At 43.2% G+C, this 25378-nt stretch overlaps 1 long non-coding RNA gene across 2 annotated transcripts in view; it reads left to right on the top strand.

Annotated features, from left to right (window-relative positions):
* Positions 1 to 25378, top strand: part of LOC134736578 (uncharacterized) — a 106472-nt gene that overhangs the window by 3694 nt on the left and 77400 nt on the right. For both annotated transcript variants that reach the window (XR_010120652.1, XR_010120651.1), the window contains exon 2: positions 4794 to 4874. This is a non-coding gene — a long non-coding RNA (uncharacterized lncRNA). The remainder of the gene's footprint in view (positions 1 to 4793; positions 4875 to 25378) is intronic.

The raw sequence follows: 25378 nt of genomic DNA, 5'->3' as shown, positions 1-25378 counted from the left end.
CCGGGTGTGGTGGCAGGCGCCTGTAGTCCCAGCTACTCAGGAGGCTGAGGCAGGAGAATGGTGTGAACCTGGGAGGCAGAGCTTTCAGTGAACCGAGATCGCACCACTGCACTCCAGCCTGGGCGACAGAGCGTGACAACATCTCAAAAAAAAAAAAAAAAAAAAAAATCACACGGAAATGCAAGGGACCCAGAATAGCCAAAACAATCTTGAGGAAAAAAAAAAGAACAAAGTTGAAAGACTAACATTTCTCAATTCCAAAACTTACTACAAAGCTGTAATAATCAAGTCTTCTAATTAGAATTTACTGTTCCCAACCTGTCTCTCTTAAATCTGCAGTCTCTCCTATAGTTCTTATCAAACTTTGCCTCATATTGGAATGATGGTCGCAATACCTGTCACTCGATTGTAAGTCCTGGTGTATGGAATAATGTCATATCTATTCCTGTCACCCTAGCCCAGCACCTTTTATGTAGAAAGAGCTCCATCAGCAATGTTACTTTCAGTCGCCTCCCTGTGACCCCAAGCCTTCTCCCAGAGAAGGAAGCTGCTCTGCTCGGGAACATATGACCCATCCCCAAACCACAGGCTCCCTCATGGTCTTCAGGGTTGAGCCAAGAGGGCTCACCAGTCACCCTCTGGGGTTAAATTAATGATACATACATAGTAAACAAATAAAAATACTGTTAAAACCAGGTGTGGTGGCTCACGCCTGTAATCCCAGCACTTTGGGAAGGCAAAACGCCATCTCAAAAAACAAACAAAAAATTATGCTAAGTGAAAGAAGCCAGTCACAAAGACCGTGTTGCATATTGTTCCTTTTCTATGAAATGTCCAGAAAAGGCAAATCTATAGAGACTAATGGTAGATAAGCAGTTGCCAGGGGCGGGGGTGAGGGGAGAATGAGGAGTGCTGCTCATAGACACAGAGTTCCTTTTGGGGGATGATGAAGATGTTTTGAACACAGTGATAATGGTTGTATGACCTTGTGAGCATACTAGAAACCACTGAACTGACTGAACTGTACTTTTTTTTTTTTTTTTTGAGACGGAGTCTCGCTCTGTCACCCAGGCTGGAGTGCGGTGGCTCAATCTTGGCTCACTGCAACCTCCGCCTCCCAGATTCAAGCAATTCTTGTGCCTCAGCCTCCCGAGTAGCTGGGATTACAGACGTGTGCCTTCACACCCAGCTAATTTTTGTATTTTTAGTAGAGACAGGGTTTCCTCATGTTGACTAGGCTGGTCTCGGACTCCCAACCTCAGGTGGTCCGCTGGCCTTGGCCTCCCAAAGTGCTGGGATTAGAGCCACTGTGCCCGGCCTCTGAACTGTACATTTTAAGAGTGTGTTTTTGGTTATGTGAATTTTATTTCAATAAAAAAGAAATACAACACTTCAGAAATCCATCTCAGATGGCAGGTAGAGAATGCTGTGAGCACAGCACCCTTACCAGTTAATGCCACTTACTGCTGCAGAACAGAACTTCCTAATCACCCTCACTGGCTTTCTGCCACCCACGTGGAACAACTGCACAGTTACCCAATTAAGACACATTTAATCACTGAGTCATTCAAGAAACATGCATTGAGCACTGACTGTGGTTAGCTTTATGACTAGAAACCTCAGCTGCAGATTAGCCTCACTTGGGAAGATTCTTCAAACACAGACCAGGCTCCACCCAGAGGAATCAAATCAGAATCACTGAGGTGGGGCCTGGGCATCAGTATTTTTCAAGTTCCTCAGATGAGGCTAATGTACAACTAGGATGAGAACTACTGGATAAACCCACTGTGAGAAGAAATGAAAGACCTAGGTTTGGGGACCAGGAGCTGACAAGGGGGTTTAACAGGGGAGGGGAGGCATGGAGAGGAAGGGGATTTTCCTCTGTGATTCTATCTTTATAGAGTTCAGTGGGACGGCATCTCCTTGGCTTGAACATTTTTCTTATCCAGTATGAGAGCATCATAGCATTACAGGATTTGGTTAGATTTTCTTTTCTTTTCTTTTTTTTTTTTTTGAGACAGAGTCTCGCTCTGTCACCCAGGCTGGAGTGCAGTGGCTCTCGGCTCACTGTAACCTCCACCTCCTGGGTTCAAGCGATTCTCCTGCCTCAGCCTCCCAAGTAGCTGGGAATACAGACCTGTGTCACCACGCCTGGCTAATTTTTGTATTTTTAGTAGACACGGGGTTTCGCGATTTTGGTCATGACTTGTCTCGAACTCCTGACCTCAAGTGATCCACCCACCTCAGCCTCCCAAAGTGCTGGGATTACAGGCATGAGCCACCACACCTGGCCAGAATTTGGTTAGATTTTCTAACAATAGTATCGTACTGTGATCATATTAAACAAGCAAGCCATTGAAAACGTTCAGGTTTTTGTTATATAAATGGCAGGGAAGGCGGGCACAGTGGCTCACACTTATAATCCCAGCACTTTGGGAGGCTGAAGCAGGGGGATTCCTTCAGCCCAAGAGTTTGAGACCAGCCTGGGCAAGCAACATGGTGAAACCGCGTCTCTACCAAAAATTAGGCAAGTACGGTGGTTTGCGCCTGTGGTCCCAGCTACTGGAGAGATTGAGGTGGGAGGATTGCTTGAGCCGGGGAGGTGGAGGTTGCAGTGAGCCAAGATTGCACCACTGCACTCCAGCTTAGGTGACAGAGTGAGACCCTGTCTCAAAAAAGAAAAGAAAAGAAAAAAGCAGGGAAGCCAGAGATACCTTCACTTTTTAGCTGGTCCCCCACCCCGCCCCCGACACACACACACACAGAACACATTCTGTTTTCCAGACTTAACAAAAATCAATTAAATTGATAAAACTTAGTCAATGAATGGGGCTATGGGGAAAATAAATACATTTATGCCTAATTGATGGAACTATAAGTTGGTTCAGTGTTTCTGGATCACAGTCTGTAACAAAAGCTACAAAACTTGACCAGGTGAAACCACCTTTACAAAATTATGACTCAGACAGTGAAAGAGATCTAACTTAACTGACTCCATCTTGCTTCTTCTAACCTCCAAGTTGTCCTTGTTCATCCCTGGGCGTAGGCAGAACTAACTTTGGGAGAAACATAGTTTATAGTTTAAACAAAGACGGTAACGGCACTTTCCCAAAGCAGACCTCATTCTTGTCTGGGGACTAGATTGCCTTTGTAGGACTAACATTAGCCACAATATTAGAAATTATGGTTAAGGAGTCATGCAGTTGGAGGCTACGAGATTCTGACCCTCCCTAAACTGCTCCTAAGATCAGTGCTTGAGATACTTTGCAGACCCTGCACTGGATGTGATCAGCTGGCACCACCCAGGTCAATAAACTCACTCATCTGATCCTGTGGCCCCCACCCAGGAACTGACTCACCACAAGAAGCAGCTGCAACTCCCTATGATTTCATCCCTGACCAATCAGCACTCCTGGATCACTGGCTTCCCCCCACCCACCAGGTTATCCTTAAAAACTCTGCCCCCTGATCCAGGCACGGTGGCTCACACCTGTAATCCCAGCACTTTGGGAAGCCGAGGCAGGCGGATCATGTGGTCAGGAGATCGAGACCATCCTGGCCAGCGTGGTGAAACCCCGTCTCTACTAAAAATACAAAAAAAAAAAAAAAAAAAAGATTAGCTGAGCATTGTGGCATGTGCCTGTAATCCCAGCTACTGGGGAGGCTGAAGCAGGAGAATAGCTTGAACCAGGGAGTCGGAGGTTGCAGTGAGCCAAAATCCCACCACCGCACTCCAGCCTCGTGACAGAGTGAGGCTCCGTCTCAAAAAAAAAAAAAAAAAAAAAAAAAAAAAAAAAACACCTCTGCTCCCTGAATGCTCAGGGAGACTGATCTGAATCATACTAAAACTCCACTCTCCCACACAGCCGGCTCTGCACGAATTACTCTTTCTCTGGTACTCTCTCTGCTGGCGGGGTGCTGCCGACCTAATGTGCATGAGTTTAATTGCAATGGAGAAATAGTCCTGGGGAGACGTCCTTTAACTGTAGCCCTATCACAGGGTGTCTTTCTGTAGCCCCATGGTGGGATGTCTGGATTGGCAAGTATCCTAGGCACTACCAGTGCCTCCTTCCTTCTCCCGACTGGTTCTGTAGCCCTATGGGGGGTGCCGTAGCTCCACCATGGGGTGTCTGTGTCTGTAGCCCCATTGCAGGGTGTCTGTTCAGCTCCCGGGTGGTCTCAGTTGGCTCTTTCTAACTAGTAGGAAGAGTCGTGGTTTGGGAGACTCCTGGATCAGGAAGATTTCAAGGAGGTTTCTCAGATGGAGAATAGGAGGATAGTTTGGAAGGGATACTCTTGGAGTTCTCGGTTAGCAGTATGATTTGGAAGGCCTTCCGTCCATCTCATCTTTGTGTATGTTTGTAAATGTGGAAGGGATCTCAAAAGGAATTGACGATGGAAGGGGCCTAACTCAGAGAACCCCACTTATTTGTCTGGTCACATTCCACGAGCCCTAAAGAAGGCTCAACAGACCTGTCTCTTGAGGTGACTATCTGCTCTTTGCCTTGCCCAGAGATCCCATTGGGAATTACCATTTGGAGGTCATCCCTTCCCACCTGGAATGGATCAAAGACAACAGGGATCAATGGAAGGAGAAAAGGTTTGAGCTTTGCCAGGTTGATATTGGGTGCTGAGCGAGGTGACTAATGTTCGTTTTGTTATGTGTGTTTTGCTGGGATGGAAAATGTTAATTCCATTCCCCATGCAGCCCGTTGGGCAGCATCTTGCAAATTAAGAATCTTGCCTATGGTTCCATAAAACAGTGAAGGGTGATTTTCTCTTGAACCCCACAGCTATGGTGCAGTGAGCAGGATCATCAGAAGCCACTCTGTTGAGAAAGGGAGTCCGGAAATCTGGTATGCTGGCAAAACACGGTAAGAAATTCTTACCAGCCAAGTTTCTGGTCTCTCTCTCTTTCTCTGTCTGGGTAAATGGTAAACATCACTATTTGTCTCTCTGCAAGTGTTTGATTAATAGAAAAAGGATTTGTGAGACTAGTCTTAGGCAGTAGCGAATCTGGTGTACTTTGTGCTAAGAATTTGTCTTTCTGTGTTCTGTAACAGTGAGAGGGGCATCACAGGATAGAATGTGAGTTTAGGACATCTATCAGCCCACTTTTCAAGCCAGTCTGGCAGGCTGGTCAGTTACAAACTTTGCTACAGACGGGTCTCTGAAACCAATACTGTATGAAATTTCTGTCTTGTATAGGCTGGGCGCAGTGGCTCATGTCTGTAATCCCAGCACTTTGGGAGGCCAAGGCGGGTGGATCGCAAGGTCAGGAGTTCAAGACTAGTCTAGCCAACATAGTGAAACCCTGTCTCTACTAAAAATACAAAAAATCAGCCAGGCATGGTGACAGGCACCTATAATCCCAGCTACTTGGGAGGCTGAGGCAGGAGAATCGCTTGAACCCAGGAGGTGGAGGTTGCAGTGAGCGGAGATCAGGCCACTGCACTCCAGCCTGGGCGACAGTGCAATACTCTGTCTCAAAAAAATAAATAAATAAATAAATGTCCGTCTTGTTTAGAAAAATAAGGGCTTAAATATTTTGTCACAAAAATGGAAACTTTAATGCCTTTTTGTTCACGTGACTTTAGTAATCTTTTGGAAATAAAGACAGTTTTGGCCGGGTGCGGTGGCTCACGCCTGTAATCCCAGCACTTTGGGAGGCCGAGACAGGTGGATCAAGAGGTCAGGAGATCAAGACCATCCTGGCTAACACGGTGAAACCCCGTCTCTACTAAAAATACAAAAAGTTAGCCGGGCGTAGTGGCGGGTGCCTGTAGTCCCAGCTACTCAGGAGGCTGAGGCAGGAGAATGGCGTGAACCCAGGAGGCAGAGCTTGCAGTGAGCCAAGATCCTGCCACTGCACTCCAGTCTGGGCAACAGAGCCAGACTCCATCTCAAAAAAAAAAAAAAAAAAAAAGACAGTTTTGAAGATTATTGGTAATGCCTGTAATCCCAGAACTTTGGGAGGCTGAGGTGGGCGGATCACAAGGTCAGGGATTCGAGACCAGCATGGCCAACATGGTGAAACCCCATCTTGTTGGGAACAAGCCCCCCAAAATCTGGCCATAAACAGGCCCCAAAACTGGCCATAAACAAAATCTCTGCAGCACTGTGACATGTTCATGATGGCCATAAAGCCCACGCTGGAAGGTTGTGGGTTTACTGGAATGAGGGCAAGGAACACCTGGCCTGCCCAGGGCAGAAAACCACTTAAAGGCATTCTTAAGCCACAAACAACAGCATGAGTGATCTGTGCCTTAAGGACATGCTCCTGCTGCAGTTAACTAGCCCAACCTATTCCTTTAATTCGGCCCATCCCTTCGTTTCCCATAAGGGATACTCTTAGTTAATTTAATATCTATAGAAACAATGCTAATGACTGACTTGCTGTTAACAAATACGTGGGTAAATCTCTGTTTGGGACTCTCAGCTCTGAAGGCTGTGAGACCCCTGATTTCCCACTTCACACCTCTATATTTCTGTGTGTGTGTCTTTAATTTCTCTAGCGCCACTGGGTTAGGGTCTCTGCGACCGAGCTGGTCTTGGCACCATCTCTATTAAAGATAAAAAAATTAGCTGGGCATGGTGGTGCACGTCTATAATTCCAGCTACTTGGGAGGCAGAAGTTGTAGTGAGCCAAGATTGTGCCATTGCACTCTAGCCTGGGCCACAAGCCAAGACTCCATCTCAAAAAAAAAAAAAAAAAAAAAAAAAAAAGATTATTGGTAAAATAAAAGATCTTGAAAATGTAGATATTTGGTCTAAATTAAGGTCAGATATCAGATTTGCTAAATGCTTTAAGATCAAACTGTTTCTTTGACTTTTGAAAAGTGTTCAATTTACCTACTTTGCAGCATTAGGTGATAGATGAGGCCTGGGGACATATGGAGAGCCATGCCCGTTAGCTATGCTAAAGGGTCAGGCCTTATTTTCATTTCTGTCTGATGTCCTAGGCTCCACCCCTAGTACATAACTAAAATTGCTTACTTATCAAGCTTCTGACTAAAAATAAAAGTTGCTAAGAGTTACCATTGTAACATGTAATTGAGACCACTGGAAAAACAGTTTTACATACAAGGTGTGTAGGAAATGTGTTTTTGGTAAAAGATTATAAGAATGTATGGGAATATGGCTTTGTTAAAGGGAATGTAATTTTGTTTAGTTTGGAGGGTTTTAAAGATTGTCTTGTCGGGTGCAGTGGCTCATGCCTGTAATCCCAGCACTTTGGGAGGCCTAGGCAGGCAGATCACCTGAGGTCAGGAGTTCAAGACCAGCCTGACCAACATGGAGGAACCCCTTCTCTACTAAAACAAAATTAGCTGACCATGGTCGTGCATGCCTGTAATCCCAGCTACTTGGTAGGCTGAGGCAGGAGAATTGCTTGAACCAGGGAGGTGGAGGTTGTGGTGAGCTGAGATCACGCCACTGCACTCCAGCCTGAGCAACAAGAGCAAAACTCTATCTCAAAATAAAATAAAATAAAGATTGTCTTAACCTAAAAGAGTAATGGAACAAAACTGAAGGTTTATGCAAAGTGAAAAGGGTTAGTAAATGGTTAATCTTATAACAAAATTATGTGGGTATAAACAAGTTGGTTGAGATTTAAAAGAAATTATTTAGCTTTTTTTCTATAGGTTAAAACTTTAAAATGATACTGTTTTGGGACCAGAATTTGGGCCCATGTGTCCAAATAACACAGTTTTCGTAGAAAATTGATCTGCTGTTTGATGGAAAATTGTAAAGGGTTCTAGAAAACCTTATCTTATGGTCAAACTAATTACAACTGAATAGAGATATAAAATTTTATTTAAGAAACTAGCCTTAACATTAAAGATGCACTAAAGCAAACATGAAATTTGGTTTTCTCTTTTGAAAATGATTTTTATGTAATGATAAAAGATAATGAAATGGTTTTGTTTTCTCCTTTGGGTAAATGGCAGGGAAAAAAGGGAAAAGAGAGAAGAGACAAATTCAGTTAGCCTCATACTATCTTTATTGGGTCTTGTTTGGAAAGCTAAGTCTCCTATTAGAGTAAAGGCTTTCTTTTTAAAACTTTTTTTTGGAGTTATCATTTTGGGCAAATGAATAACTTACAGTGACCTGGGATTCTCTTTTGTGATATTCAGTGTTTTAAGCCTTTGATATTTAACAAACTTTCCAAAATCAAATTATAGATTATGTCTCTTTCTAGCCCAGTATTTTAGATATTAGGTCCTCTAAAGTCCAAAAATGACATTTGGCTTATTTGGTACAAAAATCATACAGGAAGCATTGTCAAATATGAAATGGTGTTTGGCTTTCTTTGGTCTATATTTGTGTAAATGTGTTGTTGGTATATGTTCCAAAATTATGTAAAACTGCTGTAAGTCTAAATGACTTGGTATGTTTTATCAGTAATAATTATAATTATTATGTTAAATGACTGTGTGCCACAGAGGTAAATTTCCTTGTCAATTGTGCCTTTAACTGTGGCTGCCCTAAAATATTTTTGTCATCCACAGACAATTGTTGTCTCACTTTGGTCCTCTTTAAAAGATGATTTTATAATCAACTATAAAATTTAACAGCTGCTCCTAACTGCAGATTTCTGATTAATAACTCTGGGAGATTGTGACATTAGAATAGAAAAAAACCTTTCAAATAGAAGAGTGAATGGTGTTTCGTTTTCTTTGGACTGTATTTGTTTAAATATATTATTGGTATGTGTTACAAAATTATGGGAAACTTCTATAATGTTGAGATAATTTAGCGTACATTATCAATAATTATAATTGTTATGTAAAATTGTTGTATGCCACAGAAGTAACCAAAATTCCTAGTCAATTGTAGCTTTAATAGTGGCTATAGAGTTTTGTCATCCACAGATCTTTTGTCTTACTTTGGTCCTTTTCTTTACTTTTTTTTTTTTTTTTGAGATGGAGTCTCACTCTGTCGCCCAGGCTGGAATGCAGTGGTGCAATCTCAGCACACTGCAACCTCCACCTCCCTGGTTCAAGCAGTTCTCTGCCTCAGCCTCCCAAGTAGCTGGGATTACAGGTGCCCGCCACCAAGCCCGGCTAATTTTTTTTACATTTAGTAGAGACGGGGTTTCACCATCTTGGCCAGGCTGGTCTTGAATTCCAGAAATCATGACCCACATTCCTCAGCCTCCCAAAGTGCTGGGATTACAGGCATGAGCCACTGCACCCAGCCTACTTTGGTCCTTTTCAAAACGCAGTTTATAATCAGATATAGGACTCTCAGTGTAGGTCTCAGATAAGTTTAAAAATTGTGCTATTGGAATAGAGGAAGAAAACAAACTTCTAGGACTCTCAGGGAGAGCTAATGTGTTAAATATTGCTAAACCTTTTGTTTTCAGAGTCAAGAGAACTTATTTCTTTAGAGCTATTTGCAACTTTCAACAAGTGAGTAAAATACACTCCTGTGAACAAAATTTGGAGCATATTTATTCCTCTCTACTTTATTTCTCCAGAATTTGGAAACTATTTGTGAGTATTCTCAATTTATGGCAGTATAGTTAATTGCATAAGTGCAATAAGAATCTGTTTTCTTTTGTAACAGAACACAATTGGAGAAATTGGTTATTTTATGAAGGCTTTGACTGGAATGGCATGCTTCCTTTAAAGAATCAAAGTTGACTTATAAAGCCAATTAAAGCCCATTAGGGCATCTGGCCTCATGCCCTGTCCACAATAGAGTCCCTGTACAGGGTTCCTGACCTGTGATAAGTAAAGAGTGTCACTTTCTAACTGGCCCAGGAACCCCAAGTTATCTTGGGACCCCAAGAGGAGAGGAATTTGCCCAACTCATAGGTATTTGAGGGTACAAACCCATGGCTTGGCTTGGCTATTAAAAAGTCTTATCTGAGATTCCTCATGGAACAGAGTTCTATCAAAGCCAATTTTTAAAAGCCCAAGTGGAAAATAATTATTTTTGCTTCACTTTATGCAAATAATCAGGCTGAGTACAGTAAGGCTAAAGTTTATTTTATAAACAAATCAGTTCCATCATAATAGGTTTTTAATAAAAATGGGGACAGGAGAGAGAAAAATTACACTTCAGAAGAAAAACTATAGTACACTGTTAGCTGTTCTTGAGGTTTTTTCTGCAGTTTAGACTAAATTCTAAATTCTTTATGGGTTAGAAGTCCCCAAACTAATGTTTTCAAATCTTTGCTTTTAAAATTTGGAATTGTACTCTTCATCCTAAGACTTTTTATTTACCTTATAGTAGGCCGTTCACTTAAACACTGTAGTAAAACTATAGATGAGAGTACTAATGTTTTTGCCATGCAAGCCTTGGAAGTTCAACCAGGCCTGCATGAGTACACTCAGACAATTGCAAAGTAGTTCCATTCTTCTCACCTTGGGGTTCACTCCCATTCCCACTACATTCCCTATGAGCAGAAAGAAGCCAGAGCGATCAATGGCCTTTTCCCATCTTCATAGCCTACACCTTAAGATTAAGGTGTTATAAAACCCAAAGGGAGGAATGGAAACCACCTTTGCAAAATGATGACTGAGACAGTGGAAGAGATCTAACTTAACCGACTCCATCTTACTTCTAACCTCCAGGCTGTCCTTGTTCGTTCCTGGGTATAGGCTGAACTAACTTTGGGAGAAACTTAGTTTATAGTTTAAACAAAGACAGTAACAGCCCTTTCCCAAAGCAGACCTCATTCTTGCCTGGGACTAGATTGCCTTTGTAGGATTAACATTAGCCACAAGATTTGAAATTATGGTTAAGGAGTCATGCGGTTGGAGGCTACGAGATTCTGACCCTCCCTAAACTGCTCCTAAGATCAGTGCTTGAGATATTTTGCAGACCCTGCACTGGATGGATCAGCTGGCACCACCCAGATCAATAAACTGGCTCATCTGATCTTGTGACTCCCACCCAGGAACTGACTTAACACAAGAAGACAGCTGCAACTCCCTATGATTTCATCCCTGGCCAATCAGCACTCCTGGCTCACTGGCATCCCCCCACCCACCAAGTTATCCTTAAAAACTCTGTTCCCTGAATGCTTGGGAAGACTGATTTGAGTGATAATAAAACTCCGGTCTCCGGCACAGCTGGCTCTGCAGGAATTACTCTTTGGCTATTGCAATTCCCCTTTCTTGATGAATTGGCTGTGTCTAGGCAGTGGGCAAGGTAAACCTCTTGGGCAGTTACACAAGTATTCAGCTTTGAGCAAATATGCCGAAAGAAAATTACCCAAATAAAAAGGAATATAGAAAGATGCGGCCAGGCAGAGTGGCTCATGCCTGTAATCCCAGCACTTTGGGAAGCTGAGACAGGTAGATCATTTGAGGTCAGGAGTTCGAGACCAGCCTAGCCAACATGGTGAAATCCTGTCTCTACTAAAACTACAAATTTAACCAGACAAGCTTGCTTGAACCCAGGGGGCAGAGGTTGCAGTGAGCTGAGATAGTGCCACTGCCCTCCAGCCTGGGCGACAGAGCAAAACTTCATCTCAAAAAAATAAAAAAAATAAAAACAAAAAATGCCTTGAGAAAGGCACAAGCCTGGCTGATTGACCAAGAGAATGAGGGCAGGAGAAACCAAGAGGCATGGAGTCGGACAAGGGCCAGCCCTGGCAGGACTTTGTCAGCCTGGGTTTGAAGGCTGGTTTTGCCATATACCAAGCAGGTGATCTTAGGCAAGTTCCTCAATCTCTGTCTGAGCCTCAGTTGCCTAACCTGTAACATGGAGTAATAATAACACCTACCTGGTGGTTTCTAGCCTAGGCCTGTAACATTCTTATACATGTCTTTTGATGAGCATATGCCTACATATCTGTTGAGTGGTTAACTAGGAATTGCTGAATCATAAGGCACAAACATAGCTGAGTAGATGCTGCCAGTGTTCCAAAATGTTTGTACCCCTCCAGTGGATTTTATGTGTTTTGTTTTGTTTTTGTTTTGCACATACAATCAAATCTACATTGTTTACCATTAACTCAATAAACAGAATGTTGAGTAAAAGAAACCAGACACAAGAGAGGACATGTTCTGTGGTTCCATGTATACAAAGGTCAGAGGCAGGCAAGAGTAATCAATGGTTTAGAAGTCAAAATAGTGGTTAATCTTGGTGGAAAACTAGTGATGTAGAAGCACAAGTGGGGCTCCTGGGGGGTCGGGAGGCTGGAAACATTCCGGTTCTGAGGGCTAGCTACATGAGTGTATTCACTTTGTGAAAATTCACCAGGGTGTATACTTGTGATTTGTGTCATGTTTTGAAGATGTGTTGAACTTCATACAAAGCTTACATTTTTTAAAATTCTATTAAAGGACTTTAAGGAAGAGAGTGCCAATATTTTTAAAAGATGGTTCTGGCTGCTATGTGAAGAATGGGTTCTATGGAGACGGGGGAGAAGCCCAAAAGCCAATTAGGAGGCTAGTACAGTGGTCCAGAAGAGAAACAAGGGTCGTTTGGGCCAGGAGTAAAGGAGTGGAGTTGGAAGAAAGAGGAAGAATACCCTATGTATTTTGGAAATAGAACCAACAAGACTTGCTGGTGGGTAGGATGTGTGGGGTTAGGTATACGGGAATCAAGGATGCTACCCAGGTTCTGGCCTGAAAAACTAAGTGGATGATGGTGCCTGTATTGAAATAAGTTGCCTGTTACCTATCTATCCTTGCCAGGTGAGCTCCTTATCTCCAAGACTGGGCGTGGGGCCCAGCACGATGGAAGTACCTCTAAGATATTTGTTGAATGGGCCAGGCATGGTGGCTTATGCCTGTAATCCCAGGACTTGGGGAGGCCAAGGCCAGTGAATCACCTGGGGTCAGGAGTTCGAGACCAGCCTGGCCAACAAGGTGAAACCCCATCTCTACTAAAAATTAAAAATAATTAGCCAGGCAAGGTGATGAGCACCTGTAATCCCAGTTACTTGGGGGGCTGAGGCAGGACAATTACTTGAACTTGGGGGGTGGAGGTTGCAGTGAGCCAAGACCATGATATTGCACTCCAGCCTAGGTGACAGAGCAAGATTCTATCTCAAAAAAAAAAAAAAAGAAAAGAAAAGAAAAAGGATATTTGGATATTTTTTGAATGAGTAGAATGACTATCCCTCATGGAAGAACCAGAAGCCAAGTGTGGAGACAACAGAACAGCAGATGTATACAGGAGAGGAAGTGCTCTCCAAAGAGGGGTGAACTGCTTTTGTCGGGGGTGACTCCCTGTGATTGCACAAATTTAAGCAAAAGGCATGTGTCAGGACAGTGAGAGGGATCATGGGGCCAAGTGACATTTTCTCTAAGGTGCGGGCTTACAAGTATTTGTCAACACTGCCTGACTCCATCGATATGGAAAGGAAGGAAGAGGTTCTGCAGGCAAGCTCTTCCTCCTCCACTTTCCAGCATTCTCCAACACAGGCATCACATGAGCTTGAGCAAAACAGGATGGCAGCCCCACACTCACACCCTCCAAATGCACACCCCCTATCCCAAACCAGATGCTCTGAGCATACATCACAATCTGAGCAAATATCCCAGTCCAGGGACCAAATAACCGCCTCGTTTCTAATCCAGAGGCCAAGGGCCAGAGGCCAGTGCTGGGGAATAAATATGCCTTCAGTTTAAAAATGTAAACGTGTTTTCTCACTGAAACCAAATGGGTGGGTCAAATTCTGAGGCTCCTTGATGCGATTTCCATAGTTCAGTTGGGTTTCTGTTGACTACTGTCCTCCACTGAATTCCTCTGGCCACTCCCTCCAGTCTGACTAGTTTCCTTCTTTGAAATCTTGCAGCCCTGACACTTGGAAGCAGCCAGTGGTCTCCTATTCACAGTTGGGTGGTACCTTGGTATGTCTTCTCACCCAGTGTGTCTGCTATTTGGAGACAGGCAGCTGGATGTTATACAGAAAGATTTAGAGCCTGAGATTTGGATTTGAGCCCCAGTTTCACATCTTATCTGGCTGACGACTTTTGCTGAGCTGTTGCTCAGACACATTTATTTCATTGATTCAAGGTCATTTCCTCTCCTCTTTCCCAGATGATCAGTGGCATCTATTGGCCCAGAACAGTTCGAGGAGTCTGAATCTCCTGTGGATAAAGGAACACACTCAGGCCTGAGTTGGGTATTTAGTTGCAGAATAAGAAGGACGTGGAAGAAATACATTAGAAAGATTTATTTTTATAGGGCTCTGCTCAAAACCTTTCTAACTGGGCCAGCTGGACATCTGGACAACTCATCTCATGCCTGAGTCCACAGTAAGGCCATTTCCGGAAGAACATCAAGTTCTTTGTTGGAAATCAAACCCCAGAGCAAGAGCCCCAGAATGGGCAGGGTTGAGGGGTAGAAAGTGAACCACAAGTCCAGGAAGATTTGTTGCTGGCTAATCCCTACCCAACACCCAGCCTCTCCAATACCTCCCTCCTTCTTCATCCCTCAACTGGAAATGCCTCTCTTTAAGCCATGGGAGCCTTTTTCTTTTCTTTTTTTGAGACAGAGTCTTGCTCTGTTGCTCAAGTTAGAGTGCAGTGGTGCAGTCTTGGCTCACTGCAACCTCCACCTCCCAGGTTCAAGCAATTCTCCTGCCTCAGCCTCCCAAGTAGCTGGGATTACAGGCACCTGCCACCATGCCTGGCTAATTTTTGTATTTTTAGTAGAGATGGGATTTCACCATGTTGGCCAGGCTGATCTTGAACTCCTGTCCTAAGGTGATCCACACTTCTCAGCGTCCCAAAGTGCTGGGATTACAGGCATGAGCCACCGCACCTGGCCCAGCATGGGGGCCTGTTCAATGCAAAGATACCTGACCTGTTTAGGAGCTGAATGCCCTCTTTCTCCCACCCACTGTTCCCCTTTACAAGCCAGCAGCCCAGGAGAACTTGTCAGACACTTATTTTCCCATTTTATCCAAGAAAAAGTCAACCATGTCAATGAACTGAGCAGCGACTTAAAATTTCTGACTCCTTGCTCCAAACCTACTGCTCTATAGCTCTGGCCTCAAAGCCTTTTAGAACTCGACTCCTGAGTCCTAGCAGATGTCAAGAATGATGGAGTCACCAAGTGAAAGAGTTGGTTGACCCAGCCTCTGCCACTTTTCAGATATACCACTGAGTCCAGTGGGGTCCCAGCTTGGCTGTATGGGACAACCCTCCCACCAAAGGGGGAAATTTAGACTTCATCTGCTGTCCATATCAGGAGAACCAGCCCCCAGTATTTCAACGTAGGTTCTTTTCTATTTTCCCTAAGTGTCAGCCAGTCTGAGAAGTAAAGGGAAAGAGTACAAAAGAGAGAAATTTTAAAACTTGGTGTCCGGGGGAGACATCACATGTCAGCAGGTTCCATGATGCCCCCTGAGCTGCAAAACCAACAAGTTTTTATTATGGATTTTAAAAGGGGAGAGGTGTACGAATAGGGTGTGGGTCACAGAGATCACATGCTTCAAGGGCAAGAAAATATCACAAGGCAAATGGGGGCAGAGTGAGATCACAGGACCAGGGCGAAATTAGAATTGCTGATGAAGTTTCATGTCCCACTGGGCACGCATTGTTATTGATAACATCTTATCAGGAGACAGGGTTTGAGAGCAGACAACCAGTCTAAAATTTACTAGGCAGGAATTTCCTCATCCTAATAAGCCTGGGGGCGCTACAAGAGACCGGGGCTTATTTCATCCCTTATCTATACCCGTGTAAGACAGACATTCCTATAGCAGCCATTTTAGAGACCACCCCCTAGGAATGCATTCTCTTTCTCAGGGCTGTTCTTTGCTGAGAAAAAGAATTCAGCAATATTTCTTCTATTTGCTTTTGTAAGAAGAGAAATATGACTCTGTTCTGTCCAGCCCCTCAGGCAGTCAGGCCCAATTGTTATCTCCCTTGTTCCCTGAAAATCGCAGCCATCCTGTTCATTTTGGATGCCCAGATTTCATATTGTTCAAACACACATGCTCTACAAACAATTTGTGCAGATAGCGCAATTATCACAGGATCCTGAGGTGACATACATCCTCAGTTTATGAAGATGATGGGATTAAGAGATTAAAGTAAAGACAGGAAGACAGGCATAGGAAATTATAAGAGTATTGACTGGGGAAGTGAAAAATGTCCATGAAATCTTCACAATTTATGTTCCAAGATTGCAGTAAAGACAAGCATAAGAAATTATAAAAGTATGTATTTGTGGAACTAATAAATGCCCATGAAATCTTCACAATTTATGTTCAGAGATTGCAGTAAAGACAGGAATAAGAAATTATAAAAGTATTAATTTGGGGAACTAATAAATGTCCACGAAATCTTCACAATTTAAGTTCTTATGCCATAGCTTCAGCCAGTCCCTCCGTTTGGGGTCCCTGACTTCCCGCAACAGTCCAAATCCCTGGGCCACATGCTTGGTCATCAAACAATAGCCTCCCTACCTAACCCCTACTTTGTTCATTCATTCATTCATTCATTCAAAACATTTATTAAGCAACTACCAAGCCACATGTGGTGGGGAATAACTTAAAACCCTAGAGTGTACATAAAGATTATTTTAAACCAAAGACACCTGAAATTCAACAGATGCAGAAAGAAGCCTTCTCGTAGCTTCCTTTATCTGATTAAAAGCAGAAACTTCTGAGAAATGAAGACTGATGTAAATTCCCTCTGGTGGCAGGTCTGCTCCCACGAAAGAAATTAAGAGTAAATCCAGGCCAGGCATGGTAGCTCATGCCTGTAATCCTAGCATTTTGGGAGGTGAAGGCAGGCAGATTGCTTGAGCTCAGGAGTTTGAGACCAACCTGGGCAACATGGTGAAACCCAGTCTCTATAAAAAGTATAAAAATTAGCTGGGTGCATGCTTGTAGTCCCTGCTACTTGGGAAGCTGATGCAGGAGGATCACTTGAACCCAGGAGATGGATGCTGCAGCAAGCCAAGATCACACCACTGCACTCCAGCCTGGGTGACAAAGTGAGACCCTGTTTCAAACAAAAAATTTTTTTAAAAGAGTAAATGTACCATAAATCCCTTCTCTGGGAGAGTTTTATGATCTTGAAGAAGATAGAACCCCCACTCATACATATATACACAAACATTATCACACACTTTCTTATCTCCTATTTGTTCTCCTAAAAACTCCTTGTCTTTCCTAAAGAAACCTATTTGCTCCTCCTATAGGAGACTTTTCTCCCTCCTTTCTTTCCTCTACTAAATGAGGTGTATAAGCCCCTGCTTCTAACCACCCCTTTGAGTTACTCATTACTGAGAATTTTCTGCATGTATATATATTGCAAGCATGAATAAACTCTTCTCTTGCTAATCTGTCTTTTGTTAGTTTAATGTGCATGTCCCCAGGTATTGAACATAAGAGGGTAGAGGAAAAGTTTTTTCTTCCCAACAGCATTTGTACTGAATCTTGTTTTACCCTCCAGTTCTCAACAGAGCCTGGACCCCCTAAGACCCTCATCTAGAACTGCCAACTTCTTTATCCTCAAACAATAAATCCTTTTCACAGGGTCGTTCAGGGTGTCCCAGTTCTTAGCCTTGTCCCCCTCCTGTCCTCACTCTCCAAGTGTACCCTAACCTTAGAAGAGGAACTGTCTGAGGCATGGGTCGTGAGCCAGATTCATTTCCCAGTACACCCTCAAGTCTAAGTCTAGAATCTAGATTAATGCCTGGGGGGCTCCTGCCAGGGAGTGTGGTGGCCTTTGGCCACATGAGCTTTGGTGCAAGTCCAGACCCCTTCAAAATCTCACAAGCAAAGTGAGTTGCAGAAAAGCCTCTTCATTTTTCTGATAATCCAGCTCATATTTGCTGAATCAGACACCCACGTGTTTCCGAAGGGCAAACTTTCCTTCTCAGAAATAGTACTGCTTAACCCTTAAAAAGGAAAGGAAACCGTTCGTAAGAGCCCTGTAGTTTGTAAGGCAACCTCTCTAATCCTCAGCTAATACTTCACTCACCCTAGGGCTTGCCAGGAACAAGAAAGAGTCGCAGGTTGAGCCAAGACTTCTTAAAGGCTGCTGTCAGCTACACACACAAAGAAACGGCAGAAGCTTCTTCTATGCCACTATCTGGAGGTGGGAAATAGGGGGAAGTTCATTCTTCCCTTGATCTTAGCATTTGGACATGTAAAGTTGAGGTGCTTAAGCCATCCAGGCAGTTGAAAATAAAGCTCCAAGGAGTAGCCAGGAGTGGTGGCTCACACCTATAATCCCAGCACTTTGGAAGGCCTAGGCAGGTGGATCATGAGGGCAGGAGATCGAGACCATCTGGGCCAACATGGTGAAACCCAATCTCTACTAAAAATACAAAAATTAGCTGGGCATGGTGGCGTGTACCTGTAATCCCAGCTGAGACAGGAGAATGAGAGGAGGCTGAGACAGGAGAATCCCTTGAACCAGGGAGTTGGAGATTGCAGCGAGTTGATCCCTACAGATAGACGTGAAAACCATCAGCTGTAAAATGGCAGCCCATGCTGTGGAAATGGGGGTGTTCTCCATGTGTCTCCCATGAGGGCAGACACAAGGAGAAGGCAGAACCTGTTTTCCCCACTCAGCTCTGCAATGATGTTCTCCCTGTAAACCAAAAAGTATCTGAGATGGGTCTCAATTAATTTACAAGTTTATTTTTCCGAGATTAAGAACATGCCCTTAAATTGATTGAGACCTGTCTCAGATACTTTTCGGTTTACAAGTTGGCAACCAATGGAAGGAACTCTGCGTGGCAGTGGCCGGGATGTTTGACAAATCTCTTTTCAGTGCTTGCCACCAGCTTGGGCTATCTTGATTGCTCAAACCAATAGGACAATTCCCTAAGACCTGGGACCTTCCCCCCTCCATAGAACCCCTGATCCAAATGTTGATTGAGATCTAAGATTTATTTTGGGCTGGGCACAGTGGCTCATGCCTGTAATCCCAACACTTTGGGAGGCCAAGGCGGGCAGATCACGAGGTCAGGGGTTCAAGACCAGCCTGACCAACATGGTGAAACCCCATCTCTACTAAAAATACAAAAATTAGCCTGGTGTAGTGGTGCACACTTGTAATCCCAGCTACTTGGGAGGCTGAGGCAGGAAAATCGCTTGAACCCAGGAGCTTGAGGTCGCAGTGAGCTGAGATTGTGCCACTGCATGCCAGCCTGGGCGACAGAGTGAGACTCTGTTGAAACAAATAGGTTATTTAGGAAAGACAAGGACTTTTTAGGAGAACAAATAGGAGATAAGGAAGTGTGTGATTATGTTTGTCTATATGTGTATGAGTGGGCCTTTTGTCTTCTTCAAGACCATAAAACTCTCCCAGAGAAGAGATTTATGGCACATTTGCTGTATGTAAGATTCATTTTGCTGTATGCCGCCTCTTCTGGAGTTTTACTTGCTTCCCAACAAGGAAGGTGAGTTTTCCTGCTTCCATGATAATGGAGGGCAGGCAACTCCTTTCCGGGAGTCTCAGCTCATTTCCAACAGGGAAGGCAAGTTTGAGTCTTCTCCTGCTTCTAAGATGGTAGAACAGTTTTCAGCCTGGGCCCTATTCTTACGTAAGTAGCTGAATTGGGGTTTTCTCTAGGAAATTCTTTTTTTTGTTTTTGAGATGGAGTCTGGCTGCTCTGTCACCCAGGCTGGAGTGCAGTGGTGCAATCTCAGCTCACTGCAAGCTCCACTTCCCAGGTTCATGCCATTCTCCTGCCTCAGCCTCCCGAGTGGCTGAGACTACAGGCCCCTGCTACCATGCCCGGCTAATTTTTTTGTATTTTTAGTAGAGACGGTGTTTCACCGTGTTAGCCAGGATGGTCTCAATCTCCTGACCTCATGATCCGCTCGTCTTGGCCTCCCAAAGTGCTGGCATTACAGGCATGAGCCACCAGTCCCGGCCAGGAAATTCTTTTTAATGACTAAAAGTTAAGATTAACAGCCAGCTGGTCTTAATTTCTCCTTACCATTAGAGTGCTGAGTAATCATAGGAACTGTGCAATTGTTTGTTTCTTTTAGCTTATTTTTGTTCATTTGTTTCTTTCTGTTTTTGTTTGTTGTTGTTGTTGTTTCTGCATGGCTCTTGTACCAGTTCTAACCTCGAGAGTCGCCAACAAACACCACAAGGCGATGTAGAGCAACACACTGTTTTAAGGAGCACCTGCGGGCAGACGGGCTGAGGCCTAAAATGGCTCAGCACTGAAGGAGGATGGGGCAGAGATTTTAGTCTCCTGTAAACAGGAAGTGTCTCAGTCTAATGTAACTGCTATGCCGTACCCGGACAGCCTCTCTCTCGGTCTTCAGGGGGTGCCTGTCTTCCAGCCAACTAGCTCTCTTCCTGCTTCTGTTATCTTGCTGACGCATGCCACTGGCGCAAGTGGTCTTGACCTTGGGACTGGGCCTAAGAAGGGCAGAGTTATTCACCACCCCCAGCTTCCAGGCCCAGAGTAAAGTCAGTTTCCATCTTTTTCCCATTGGGTTTGATCAACTCTACCTGACTTGGTCAAATCCGAAGGAAAGTTCCAAATTATGGGGAACAAGGTCTCTGAACTGGCGAAATCCCTGCAGCTGAAAAAAAAAACAGAAAAAAAAAAAAAACAAGAAAGAAAGAGAGAGGGAGAGAGAGAAAGAAAGAATGAGAGAACGAAAGAAAGAGAGAGAGAGAAGGGAAAGGGAAAGGGAAGGGGAAGATTTTGACTACCTGAGGAGTTTTATTTACATAACAAGGCCACCTTTTTCTAGCCAAGCCCAAACTGACAGAGCAATGGCAGCTGTCCCTGCTGTAGTTCCATAGCTATGATTCTGCCTCTTGTTTTTTATATGGTGAGAGCCTGGGTTTGATTCCTAAGTCAAGTCCTTTCTAATTTGATATTTGTGTTACTTTCAAACTATCAGCAGTTTTTCCCATCAAAAATATGATAATAGCAGATTTAAAAGGATTTTTTAAGAGCTCAATGGTTAAGTCAGCTTAACTAAAAGCTAATATCTAAGATATATATATGCACATACACTTATAAGCATATTTATATATACACACACTTTTTTCTCTCCTAGGTTCTTGTTTTTTGAGAAAAAGGTTTTTTTCTTCTCAATCCACTGAATTCTGTTTTGTCCATTTACTTCTGCCTGTCTTTCCTTCCTCTTACCACCCTCTGCTGCATGAAGGACATAAATAGTTCCTAACAGCCTAGGATTCCTTTAAGAAAACAGAGAAGAGGCCAGGTTTCTTTTTGGGAGAAACCTCTGTTTTTCCTTTTGGAACCCCAAGAGTGTAAACAGACAAGTTCTTCTCAGATCTGTAAACCGAAAGTATCTGAGAGAGGTCTCAATCAGTTTAGAAGTTTATTTTGCCAAGGTTAAGGTCGAGCCTGTGACACAGCCTCAGGAGGTCTTGACAACATGTGCCCAAGGTCATAGGGCTACAGCTTGGTTTTACACATTTCAGGAAGGCATAAGATATTAATCAATACATATAAGATGTACATTGGTTCAGTTCAGATTCAGAGAGAGTAGATTGTAAATGTTTCTTATCAGACTTAGAAAGTGTTATTATCAGACTGTTCTATCAGTCTTAAGGTCTGTGTTGATGTTAATGTTGGTCAGCGGTGCCTTAATTGCAATGGTCGGAGGGTATAATAGGGCATGTCTGACTCCTGCTTCCCATCATGGGCTGAACTAGTTTTTCACTTTCACTTTGGAATGCCCTTGGCCAAAAGGAAGGATCATTCAGTTGGGTGAGGAGCTTGGAACTTTATTTTTGGTTTACAGATCTTCAACTGCTTCTTATGTTATGTTACCTGATCTTTTTTTTTTTTTTTACCAAAATTGTTATTACCCTGTACAGGGGTTACTCTTGCATATTTAAGATAATAAGTGGTGTGGTTTAAATACTTAGAGAAATGTCTTTGTAACAGTGCACTGTGAGCACATTACATGGCCTAGTCCCATGTTGTCACTCTTTGGAGAACTAGGATTCAGCGTGGGCTGCACCCACAGCTCAGAGGTCCAGTTAAAAGATAGAGACTAAATTTAAAACTACCTATCTAAATAAAATTTGTCTCCTTATCAAACCCTATGGTATATTTCTATCATTTTATGTTTGGCTTCGTATCCGTTTTTAATCTCCTGCTAACACACCTAGATTTTGTCTGTACTTTGAGATGTAAATTTCACTATCTGATTTTCAATAAGAGTTGTTCCTTTGGTATGCAAATTTAGAGCTATCTAGCTGACAATTGCCTAGGGAAATGAAACTGATTGTCAAGAAATTAGAACTCTAAAATAGGAGACTAAAAAGGGGAGGCTTATGAATCTATGAGCTTCTATCTGCATGTCTAATAAGTCCATGTATTTATGTGTCATGTATCTGATGTTTCACTACCAAAAATATATAAAAGAGCTCTAATTAATTGACTTTAAAAAAAAGCACTTAAATACTTTATCAGGGCCAGGCACGGTGGCTCACACCTGTAATCCCAGCACTTTGGGAGGCCGAGGTGGGTGGATCACCTGAGGTCGGGAGTTCAAGACCAGCCTGACCAATATGGAGAAACCCCATCTGTACTAAAAATGCAAAAAATTGGCTGGGTGTGGTGGAGTATGCCCGTAATCCCAGCTGCTCGGGAGGCTGAGGTAAGAGAATTGCTTGAACCTCGGAGGCAGAGGTTGCAGTGAGCCAAGGTCGTGCCATTACATTCCAGCCTGGGCAACAAGAGCGAAACTCTGTCTCAAAAAAAAAAAAAAAAAAAAAAAACTTTATCAGAAAAATAGGAACTTTAAGCCCAAATGCTTTCTCAAGTTCATGCGACTTAAGTAAATCCTTAATAAGCTGGTTTTAATTGACAAAATTAGAAATGTCTTCAGAATTCTTAACATACATTATTGTTTAGATTTGTTGTTCAAGTGGTTTCGTATTTATCTCTCCTAAATATTATAAGGTGTCAGTCAGGCATGGTGGCTCACGCCTGTAATCCCAGCACTTTGGGAGGCTGAGGTGGGCAGATCACCTGAGGTCAGGAGTTTGAGACCAGCCTGACCAACATGGCCAAACCCCATCTCTACTAAAAATAAAAAAATTAGTTGGGAGTGGTGACACGTGCCTGTAATCCCAGCTGCTTGGGAGGCTGAGGCAGAAGAATCACCTGAACCTGGGAGGCGGAGGTTGCAGTGAGCTGAGATCACACCATTGCACTCTAGCCTGGGCGACGAGAGTGAAACTCCGTCTCAAAAAAAAAAAAAAAAAAATTTGGCATGAGGGTTACTCTCTTTGTATAAATTTGTATAACTAAGGTTTTTAATTAAATTGTTGGTTCGATGGAAACAGCTAAATCCTGAGCTATTGGCCAAAAAAAAAACAAAAAACAAACAAACAAACAAAAAATAACAAAAAAATCATTTATTTAACTTTAATGTTCTTACTTAGGTAAACACTTGAACTTCACAGGCTATAAAAATGGTTAACAAAGAAATAATACTAAATGATAACTATCACAGTCTTCCTCTCTTTTCTTTCTTTTCTTTTATTTATTTATTTTTTTTGAAACAGTGTCTCCCTCTGTTGCCCAGGTTGGGGTACAGTGGCATCACAACTCACTGCAGCCTCGACCTCCCAAATTCAAGCAATCTTCCCACCTCAGCCTCCCAAGTAGCTGGGACCACAGGCTCACACCACCATATTGGCTAATTTTTTTTTTTTTTTTTTTTTGTAGAGGTTGGGTCTCACCATGCTGCCCAGACTGATCTTAAACTTCTAAGCTCAAGCAATCCTCCTACCTCAGCCTCCCAAAGTGCTGAGATCCTCCTACCTCAGCCACTGTGCTCACCCCCTATACTTTAAATAATCACTAGATTGCTTATAATACCTAATACAATGTAAGTGTTATATAAATACTTGTTATACTGTATTTTTAAATTTGTATTATTTTTTATTGTTGTATTTTTTTTCCACAAATATTTTCAATCCACAGCTGGTTGAATACAAGGATGCAGAACTTGTGGATACAAAGGGCCGACTGTATTTGTAACTTGCACAAGCCCAGGTCTATAAAAGGAGTTAAAATTTGTTTTGTTCCCATATCCTTTCTTGTTCCCCAAGACCATTAGTTTCTCAAGAGAAATTACAGTCTCTTCCTTCTTTGTGATCACAGTGCCTGGCTTACAGTAGGTGCTCAATAAATGTTACAGCAGCATCATGTTCTCAAGCTCTTGCTGAACCTAGACCCAGCCTCCCTTTCAAAGACAACTGTTCTGCCAGGTACTTCACTCAATGTCCTACGTCTTTACTCAAGTCCCTGGGCCCTTGGACCTCCTGAATTTCCACCACTACTGCAGGGATCAGATCTTTCAATTCTCTAGTTTTCTTCCACTGACGAAACTGTTGGTTCCAGTCTTCAAGTCTGCTAGGAAAAGACAAAACAAACATACAAACAAAAAACTGGCAATAGACAGGTTAACAGGAAAAAAAGCATACAAATTTATTTGCATGGGAGTGGGAAGCAGGGTGTAGGGGCAAAGGGAAAACTTACCCTTTGCCCTCTGAAGATTCAGCGAAAAATCACCTGACAAATGGTGGATGAATAGGAGAAAAGATACCCAAATTTATTTGATCCTAGTTTTATGTGACATGAGAACCTTCAGAAAGAAGGTCCAAGGTTATAGGAAAACTGTCCATTTTTATGCTTAGGTTCCACATGATATGGACAGTCATTCAGAAACATGATTGGTCAAAAGGGTATGATGCAGCGCTAATAGACTGAGCAGGGAAACCCAGCAAGCCCTCTCTGTGTAAATTCTTCTTAGTGCCTCTGTGCAGCATTCCTTTCTTCTGGGTATGGGGCAAGACCCTCTCTGGAATAGAGGTCCTATGATCTACAAGATAGGTCAGATAAGATAGATCAATTTCTGCTGGGCATGGTGGCTCACACTTCTAATCCCATCACTTTGAGAGGATGAGGCAGGCGGATCACCTGATGTCAGGAGTTTGAGACCAGCCTGACCAACGTAGAGAAACCCCATCTCTACTAAAAATACAAAAAATTAGCCGGGCATGATGGTGCATACCTGTAATCCCAGCTACTTGGGAGGCTGAGGCAAGAGAATCACTTGAACCATCTGGAAAAAAAAAAAAAAAAAAAAAAAAGGCTGGGCACAGTGGCTCACGCCTGTAATCCCAACTCTGTGGGAGGCCGAGGCGGGCAGATCACAAGGTCAGGAATTCGAGATCAGCCTGGCCAATATGATGAAACCCCATCTCTACTAAAAATACAAAAATTAGCCAGGCATGGTGGTGGGTGCCTATAGTCCCAGCTACTCAGGAGGCTGAGGCAGGAGAATCACTTGAACCCGAGAAGCAGAGGTTGCAGTGAGCCAAGATCACTCCATTGCACTCCAGCCTGGGCAACAGAGAGAGACTCCATCTCAAAAAAAAAAAAAAAGGTCAATTTTTTTTACAGCCAGTTCTTACAC

The sequence above is a fragment of the Symphalangus syndactylus genome, chromosome 5 (assembly GCF_028878055.3).
Source record: "Symphalangus syndactylus isolate Jambi chromosome 5, NHGRI_mSymSyn1-v2.1_pri, whole genome shotgun sequence".
Taxonomy (NCBI): Eukaryota; Metazoa; Chordata; class Mammalia; order Primates; family Hylobatidae; genus Symphalangus; species Symphalangus syndactylus.
Note: the sequence above shows the minus strand (reverse complement) of the source record. Positions and strands in the feature narration are given on the sequence as shown.